General features: G+C 47.9%; 1 long non-coding RNA gene across 1 annotated transcript; it reads right to left on the bottom strand.

The window, feature by feature from the left end:
- Positions 1–5937: 5937 nt before the first annotated feature.
- Positions 5938–9424, bottom strand: LOC135384000 (uncharacterized). The gene is made up of 6 exons (XR_010420199.1): positions 9237–9424; positions 9071–9154; positions 7343–7433; positions 6927–7052; positions 6637–6846; positions 5938–6228 (listed from the first exon to the last, which is right to left on the bottom strand). It is a non-coding gene; the product is annotated as an uncharacterized LOC135384000 (long non-coding RNA).
- Positions 9425–9952: the final 528 nt, after the last annotated feature.

Genomic DNA, 9952 nt, shown 5'->3' with positions numbered 1-9952 from the left:
GAGTGGAGAGAAACAATTTACTTGAAAATCAAAGATGCCATGTCGAAGAAATCACTTCGGAACGAGCAGCTGACCACCGAACGCCGTTGCTTGTAGACAACTGGAAGTTGAAGAGATCGACGACAGGGGGCTACCGTGTTGCAAGGCTTCACACTAGATGGCACCACCATCCCCCTCAATGCGATATACGTGGAACACAAAACGAATGGCAAAATACTAGTGACGGATAAAAATTGCAACACAAAAGACACTGCCGAACGACAAGTCTAAACATGCGAGAGAGCGTACAAAACATCGGGGAAAAGGCCTAACCACTACTGAAAATTCTAAACAAGTATAAACATGCGACAGCACGGAGAAAAGGATGAAGCGGAGAAGATGAACGCTTAGGCCTAACAGCAGCGTCACCGCACATCGCTACGAAACTCGACGGCTAACACAAGATGGAAACAGCAACAAAATACTAAGAAGGCACTGGGGGGGATATGTTTATTACAAAAAAAAAGAGGCAGGTAAAAGGGAAAGGTCAGCCAGGCAAGGCACTGCTAAACAACCCAGGCGAAAAAATGAACTGGGAAGTCAACTGGTACCAGTTTGTTCCCAGTTGCCTCCAACTGGTCATGAACTGGAACCAAGTGGGATCAAACTGGCGGCAACTGGAAACTAAAGTGGTACCAGTTCAAGCTGGGCTGGTGGCAACTGGAAAGTGAAGTGGTACCAGTTCAAGCTGGGCTGGTGGCAACTGGACATGAACTGGTACCAGTTCAAACTGGGCTGGTGGCAAGTGGACATGAGCTGGTACCAGTTCAAGCTGGGCAGGTGGCAACTGGAAAGTGAAGTGGTACCAGTTCAAACTGGGCTGGTGGCAACTGGACATGAACTGGTACCAGTTCAAACTGGGCTGGAGGCAACTGGACATGACCTGGTACCAGTTCAAGCTGGGGGTGGCAACTGGACATGACCTGGTACCAGTTCAAGCTGGGGGTGGCAACTGGAAAGTGAAGTGGTGCCAGTTCAAGCTCGACCAGCTGACATGTTTAGGGGAAGTTTCGGTTTGGGTTCCGGGATAGGTTTGTAATAACATATATGAAGATTACGAAAGAAAGGTTGGGGGACGATTGGAAAGCAACTTTATAGTAAAAAAATCATATTTCTATTTTTTTGAAGGTGCGCTAATGTTAACAAAAGCTAATTTGGAATTATTATGTTTGCATATTTTGCGCGTTCCTGCTCCCCTGATGAATGACGCGTTTGAACAAGGTGTAACGGTCGCTTGCTGCTTCCAGATGCAGCGTTCGCGCTTGTCTGCCGTGTTTTGACTTTTCGCGTTCGTCTCAGCATGCCCCAAGTGACATTTTTGCTCTTAATGTTATTAGCGTGACATGCGACAACATAAATTACAGTGAGCGTCATCGGCTTCAGTACGACCAGACAGGTGTCATACGATTGCGGCTCTGCTGCAGCTGCGAAGACTGCTTCATCGTGAGTACTATGCTCAAGTGTTTTTTGCTTCCTGCGAACAAAACAGAAATATAAATAATGGTACCGTACCGTCCTGCTGCACGTAAGGTTTGTCTCCCCAGTGTGTTGCACGAGAACATATGGACGCGTTTCTTTCACGACCAACGCCCGGTTTATGCAAATGCGATGTTAACGTTAACAAAGCAACTTTTTGCACACCACACGCTGTGAAAAGTGTCTCTTTGTTTCTCGTTCTTTTATTCATCATGTGCCGTTAGTCTGCGCGTTCCCGCTTTTAATGCACGTCATTCTCGTGTTTCAGATCCTTCACACGGAAAACACGGGTTGCTCTATAGAACCCGCATAGCTCACCAGAGTACTCGTGGCGTGGATCGGAAAAGCATGTGAGTCTGTTGTGGAGTAGTTGTGCCTTTCAATTCATGTTTTGGTGATAATATTGTGCTTCACAGAACGACTGTGAAGGTCGGACTCCACAAGCGCCTCCTGTAACGGGGGATACACAAGAAAGGTGAGTGTCTGCGACATATGTGTGTATAGTGAACTAAATGAATTAGTAATGATAGTCTTCCGCAGCTATATACGTAGAAAACCAACTGATGACATGACTTCCACGACTGCCCGGAATGCTTCCTGTTTTCCTCAACCGTTTCTGTAAAGTCAGTGAGAAACTGCATCGTGAAATACAAAATGTCTGTTTCAGAAGTGCACAATAAAATAATTCATGTTTATTTCAGTATCATGCATCTATGGGTTTCATCATGGAGATCCAAATGAGCTCCCGAGTGGCTCAGTTCCGCTTGGAGGAGAAACGTTGCTACTTCGGCTGCGACCAGTTGCAAGCTGGTATTTTGAACTGGGACCAGTTCAAGCTGGGGCCAGCTGCCAACTGGTTGTGAACTGGTCCCAATTCAAACTGGGACCAGCTCAAGCTGTGTTATTGAACTGGGACCAGTTCAAGCTGGGACCAGCTGCAAACTGGTTTTCAACTGGTCCCAGTTCAAACTGGGACCAGCTCAAGCTGTGTTATTGAACTGGGACCAGTTCAAGCTGGGACCAGCTGCAAACTGGGACCAGTTCAAACTGTGTTATTGAACTGGGACCAGTTCAAGCTGGGACCAGCTGCAAACTGGTTTTGAACTGGTCCCAGTTTGAACTGGTCCCAGTTCAATAACACAGTTTGAACTGGTCCCAGTTGGAAAATTTTTCATCTGGGAAGTCTAGACATACTCGTCAGGAAAAAGGCCTAGCTGCTAAACATGCGACAGCACGGAGAAAACAGTGTACATCAGGGGGAAAGGCTTAAGACGAGCGATTAGGCCTGACCACAGCATCACCACACAATGCTATGAACTTCCTCAGCTGACACAAGATGACAACCTGAAATGCTCGGCGCAGTGTAAAAATGAACACATGCGTCAGAGCGAAAGAAAGGCTTAAGACGCACAATGCTACGAAATTCAACGGAGATGACTGCGTCGAAGTCACTGCTAAGCAAGTCCAGTCATGCGGGGAAAAGTCTTAAGACGAGCAAGAGCTAGGTAAAAGTGCGCCAAGACGACACACATCGGGAAAAAAAACACTCACCTTTCTCCCATGCTGACGGAGCGTTTGCTCCTGTCGACAGCCAGGCGTCAACTGATGCGGCACGGCGACCGACAACACGTCCTCTCCCTACGAGAGCCTGCATTCGACTGACAAAAGCACCCCTCCATGGGCGCTACGCATGCGCGGAGGATCACGCTGGCAAGGAGTTGGTATAACAGAGCTGAGCGCACGTTGTCATACCCTGGTGGACAGCCTGCATCATCCCCGTATCGTTGATCCCGTCGTCATCGCTCACTGAAGTCACCATCACGCCCGAACGTCACTGTCTGGCCAAGAAAGGAGTGGTTGCACCTTATTGCCTTTGTCATGTGGAAGATGGCTGTATACCCCTCTCGCTGACATATGTATCTTCGGAACCCGTCTTGCTACTCCAGACGACCTCTATGAGTTTCTTGTGATGCCCTGCGGCTTGTGCAACATGCCCGCCACGTTTGAAAGAATGATGGACACTGTTTTGTGGGGACTATGGGGGCTTTACGGTATTATCATCTATGCTACCCTCAAAGACCACCTCTCACACCTTCCTTCAGTGCTCAACTGGAGCCCTAGTGTCTGCAGTGTCTGTGAGCCCTGTAGTATGGAGCCATCAGTGTGAAATGGCTTTCGACAACTTAAGGGCTGTTTTGTTTTCGGTGCCCGTCGTTTCGCACTTCGATCCCCAGTTGCCAACCGAGATTCATACTGACGCTAGTTGGTATGGCATTGGCGCAGTTCTCAGTTGTCTCACGACGTAAACCCCCAATTATCATTTGTGCAGTTCTTGCACAGCATTGTCCCTCAGCGTCCCTGGAGTCGCCGGTCGCATTCGCAATTCGGATTTTTTCACCAGCCGAGCAGAATTACTCGACGACACACAAGGAATGCCTCGCAGTCGTTTGGGGTAGAGTCCTGCACGGGCCTAATTTTCAGGCCCGGCCCAGGCCCGGCTGCTACGGCCCGCACCCGGCCCGACGTCTTTTATGAATTTCCAGCCCGGGCCCAGCCCGTACCCAACTGTTTCCATGCTCAGGCCCGGTCCCAGCCCGCCTCTGCTCTACGTGTTCTCGAGGCCTGGAGGCGTATTTAGACTTCCTAAAGAGCACAGCGCAGCAAGGAAAAGGACGCAGCTAATTGGAGGAGAGAGTGAGGAGGTACAGGTTGGGAAAAGTTTACGGAACACGCAAGCAGTGTACTTTTTCTTCGGTGTGACACCCTAGCGGCCGGCGGAAGCGGGTGAGTTTATTGCTTCGGAGGTGTGGAAGCGCGCGCTGTTATTGACACACAGTGGTGGGAACAGTATCGCTTGGGGGCTTGGGTGCGTCTGGGAAGTGGAAGCTACCGCTGTGGGTCGCTAACAGCGCACCCTTCCACCCCTCCGAAACAGTAACCTCACCCGCTTCCGGCGGCCGCTAGGGTGTTGCATCGAAGAAAAAGTACACTGCTCGCGTGTTCCGTAAACTTTTGTCCCAACCTGTACACTCGAACGGAGCGGCTGTGTTTCTCTGCCAGGCAAGCCGCTCTGAGCTCGGTGCTTACCCGCTTGGAAAGGCAGCGCGCAGCGGCGCGTGGGTGATATGTATATACCTGTTCAAGAGAGACTCATCTCCGCTCTATTGCGCATGTCCTGGTGTTAGTTCTCCTTTCTCGAACTCTCACGAGAACGAAATATGTCAGAACACCTAACATAACTAATCCTGGTGCCTGACTCTCACGCGAAGGAAATATGTCAGAATACCTAACGTAACTGACCCTCGTGCCGGACTCTCACGGGAATGAAATATATCCCGACACCTAACGTAACTGACCCTCGTGCCGGACTTTCAGCGCGCCCGCCGCACCAATCGTCCCCAAATGTGTGTGAGTGCACGTGTGAAATCCAGACCCATTACACGAAATAAGCATGATCATATATAAAAAGTGATAGTTCTCAGATGAGAATACCATGATATTCCATACGGAATGAAAAAAAAAGTGTCATAAAAATTCAGCTGTCCAGTCTCGTGAAATATGATCGCGTACATGCCCAACCATGGCCGGCGTGGTCAAGCCCGTACCCGGCCCGGGCCTGGTGGCTGAAACCCGAGCCAGGCCCAGGCCCGCATAAAAAACGCCAAGCCAGGCCAAGCCAGGCCCGCGGGTCGGGCTTTCGGGTAAGCAGTGCAGTGCTCTAGTGTGGGGTATCACCAAATTTCGTCCATACCTCTATGGAAGACCCTTCACAATCATCACAGCAAGGTAGCCATCCTGTGTACTGTAGGTCCTGCCCGCTCATTAGAGGGAAGGAAAACAGATACCCAGAATAAAAACAGAACAGGATATATCATACAGGGTGTTCAAAATTAAGCTTTCACGAGCGCTACGCAAACACAGCGATGACAGGAAACCGGATGATAACTTTATGCTGCTTGTGTAAGAAACAGGTGCTGCTAATTATGTAGCACCTGTTTCTTACTCAAGGAAGAGAAAAAGTAGCACCAGTTTTCTTTTGTTCGCCTATTTATAAAGTGCTAGTGAAAGCTTAATTTTCAACACCCTTTATAAAGCAGCTAAAGCTAAAGATTTTTGAAAAAGAGGTACCTTTTCTAACATGGTGCGCAGGGGAGTGGCACCACTGAGGCACTCTGTGGAGACTCAGATCTGTATTCAGGATCCTGAGCTTCCACTCCACACTCCCCAGGAAAAAGAAAGGGCACGCAAGTGTCTCCACTTTGACGGTGGAACAGCTGGCCACAAAGAGGCAGCCACAACCTCCTCAAAAGCTGATGGTTCGCCTTCTGTTCGTGACGGGACCACAAAGGGCCCATCCCAAAATGTTACTCAAAGCTTGGACGTCAGTGATGATCACTACGTGTCGCAGAAATCATCATCTAGTCTTTCAGGTCCTCCCCCACAGGTGAAAGAGAAAAAGGCAGGGGGGGATATGTTTATTGGAGAAGAAGAAAAAAGGAAAGGAGGAAAGGTCAGACAGGCCGAGGCCGACTTGCTCTTCCCAAAAGAGAAAAACGAAGCAAAAAAGGAAAAGAAAAAGTTGCGGGGGACGATGGGGTGGCTCAAAGGCCGCTGAGCAGCCCAGTGTCCTTCATGTAGCACAGGAGGGCTCGGGTGACTGCCCACTGTCTGGTGTGCCGGACAGGTCCCAGCAGCGTCGCCAGGGAAAGTTCCCTGTGGAGTAGGGAAGTGAGACTTGAGGCGAGAACGGCTCGGGGGCCGGCGTACCGCTTGCAGTGCAACAAAAGATGGCATATGTCGGCACTGCAGCACTGCAGGGACACAAAAAACAGAGGCAGAGACAAAAGGCAGAGGTAGGTGAATTAAGTCAGCTGAACTGAAACAGCCTCTGCTTGAAGGGAGACTTCGGTACCAGGTGGATTTCAAGTGTTATTTCTACACTCATTTACATGACAAGGTCATTCACGTGTTATTTCTACACTCATTTACATAACTAGATCATTCACGTGTTATTTCTACAATCACTTACATGACCAGAACACGGTTATGAAATATTTCCTAAGAAAATGAAGCAGGAATCATAAAAATTATTTTTAAAACTTGCGAGAGGCTGTGGCCGACCTGCGCCGATGGAAGTCTTGTGGGCAACGCTGGTCGGATTGCATTCGGCCAGAGTCGAAAAGTTCTTGACGGGATAGGTTGACATGCACTTATTTGTGCGAGTTCTATATATAGAAGTCCTGCATGCAGGTCGCTTTCAACTTCACCGAGACATGCTAATGGACATTGCAAAGCAGCGTGTCGCAACCTCGTCAGGACGTGAAAGAGTTTCTGTCGGGAAAGGAAGACAAACCACTAAGGACGCTACTTCCAGAAGTTGTTAAACTTCTTCGAAATTCCATTCACAATACCTGTGACCTCCGGCACGTCTGAAAGGTCTTTCTCATGCCTCCGGCGGGTCAAAACTTCGGGGAGACTGGGGAGGGTTGTCACAGTTCTTACTTCTGATTTGATGTGACGAAAGTACGTTCGTCAGGCTGATGAAACCAAAGCTGAATTTTAGGGCGATCTTTTCGTTACACAACACACATATTAAACTAAAGCAGGTTTAAAAAATAATATATAAAAAAGCATTTGCGCGGAGGTCGTCAGGGGTGACAATACGCCCCAGTAGAGGGGCAATCCGTCACACGGGCTGGGGCAGGTTGCCTCAGCTGCATTTCCTCGAAATATTTGTTGTGGCGTGTACCGAATGTAATGCCCATTGCAAGTGCATATGAAAAACAAACTAGACGAGCAGAAAAGAGCCTGTTATCTTAGGCCTTACATTTGCACAATGAGCACGTCTGTCAGAGCGGTACACGACTCATAGGACATAGGTGCACCGCAAGCTAGCCATTATTCGCTGTAGACCGGCACTGTAAATATAAAAAGCAGGAACAAATTATTACACGAACTCCAATATGCACCAAACAAGCTACTTAAATAGTTTCTCGCGAATATAGTTTGCGCTGTCAGTCGCTCTACCATTTGAAACATGTGACAACTTAGCCCTCCAGAAATGGGACAACGACGACACTCACAGTTACCTTACTTCACTGGTGGAATGAACCGTGGGACCTATTCTGCTGAAAATGCGTGAAAAAATTTCCAAGCGGTAAATAAACATTATGAACACGTGCAGTTTTTTACAGCTTTAATAAAGCGTCGTGCAAAATTTGAAAATAGATCTTTACCCGAGAAACGTCATCATGACGTTGGTAGACAGGCTGAAACCGAAACAAATCGGAAGGGTTCCACGAATGGGCACGTGTTCGGTGCCTCCTATTGAAAGAAAAGTAAGGCCGAAGGTCGCGTCCCTTACAGGGACGCAGCGTAATCCCCTCAAGACCGTTGCTATCGGGCGCGACCTTGTTCGCCCCTAGCTTGGAGCGTAGTTCAACTCTGCCAAATTGGTGGCGCTGTCGAACAGTATGACGTCATTTGTTTACAAACAGGGAGAAGACTATTGCAAAAACGGAAAATTTTACTTACGTAAAAGCAGAAATTTTTGCGAGGACTTAATGTTCGCAAATTTCGCGATCGACCTTTTTTCGCGAACTTAAGGTTCCGCGAAATAAAGGTAGCCGGAATGAAAAAGTACAGGCACTGGAATTCGCTATGATATATGAGCTCCATAAAGACAAATCGGCTTACTTGACGAGCTTTATTTTCACAAATTTGTTCTTGTCAAACATTTCTGTAATTGATGCGCCACTTCAACATCAGTAGTTTATTCCCTTAGTGTACATTGCAGATACCTGCTTTCACAAAAACCAGCACGTATGTGATTGTTACAGGATTGGATTTCACGGTAAGCCTCTATAAGCCAGCCGGCATGTAAAGGCCGGCTAATAGACCTCTCCCTGCTTGTAAACAAATGACGACATAGTGTTCGACAGCGCCACCAATTTGGTAGAGCTGAACTACGCTCGAAGCTAGAGGCGAACAAGGTCGCCCCCGAAAGCCACGGTCTGCAGGGGATTACGATGGTCCATGAAAGAGATGCGACCTTCGGTCCTACTTTTCTTTCAATAGGAGGCAGCGAACAAGTGGCCATTCGTGGAATCCAGCCCTCCCCTTCCGATGTGTTTTGGTTTCAGTCTGTCTACCAACGCCATGATGACGTTTCTCGGGTAGAGGTCTATTCTCTTTGTTTACTGTCGGCAGTGTCATGAACCCCCGATCTCCCCGATGCCGGGATTTCCGCTTCCGTCCGCTTCCACTCCAATTCGCAAAATTTAGGCCTCGCTAAATATACCTGAAACGCGCTCCCACGCGAATTCGCGAATTATTAAGACCGCGAAATTAACCACTTTCACGGTATTCGTCACTGAAACAAGTTTTGTGTTGTGTGCGCCTTCCATGACAATGAAAGTTTCTTCAGCTAGTGGTAAACTCGTGCCGCTGACAGACAGCGGGACAATGACTCACCTACCCTGCTTCGTTTTCTTTAAGTAGCCAGTGTGGCAATTGACCCGTGTGACAACTCTCCCTGGTCTCCCCGCCTACTTACGTTCTACAATGGGGCAGGCCAGACTAAACCATATCGCCCTACTTCATCGGCACAAAGAGCTTGGTCGCGAAGTAGACCTAAATGCTGTAGCAAACGAGTTTACCAAACAAACGGCTCTTAGAGAAAACACGTTTCAAATCGTAATTGGGACGACGTTTTTACATACCTTGTGAAGAATATACTCTGGTGGTATGCTGGTTTCTGTATCCGCTTTCTTTATCATGTGTATGCCAACCAAAAGTGTACCAGCCACGCGGAAATAAATGTTTTACTTCGTTCAAGCAGTACTGATTTCGTCACTGTCACATTGGTGCACACTCGCTACGGTGGGGCTACACGTCCACCTTGGATGCGTTTCAGCTTCATCACCCCCCCCCCCCCCCCGGGAAAACGCCGAACTATCAGAAGGCCGAAAATCAGAACGCCCAACATAAAAAGGCCAAAGAGACAGAAGACGTACGGTGAGCACCCCACCACTGAAGGGGATTATTTTTTTCATAAGTTTAGGAAAGGTTTTGTAGAACTTCTATTTAACTCTTTTATTAGAAATCAAATAATTGGAATGCGTAACATTTGGAAATAAACTGGCTAGAGAGAGACAGAGAAAAGCAATAATCTATAACATGTTACTACAAAAAGAAAATGCCTGGTGGATGAATGCCAGTGAATGACTTGTACCACCCACTCAATGAATTGTAGAGGAGACTGTGTCGCTCTATACATTTGGTAACCCGAACGTGATTGTCATCGTGTACAATAAACACATACAATGACACAGTGATGTTTACTTTTCCTTTTTGTTTTCCGGCTAAGTTGTCGAAAGTACGTTATCTAACGGGAAGTTGGGTGAAATGATTTATTCCCTATATTAATTCTCAACAA

This window comes from Ornithodoros turicata, chromosome 2 (assembly GCF_037126465.1).
Source record: "Ornithodoros turicata isolate Travis chromosome 2, ASM3712646v1, whole genome shotgun sequence".
NCBI lineage: Eukaryota > Metazoa > Arthropoda > Arachnida > Ixodida > Argasidae > Ornithodoros > Ornithodoros turicata.
Note: the sequence above shows the minus strand (reverse complement) of the source record. Positions and strands in the feature narration are given on the sequence as shown.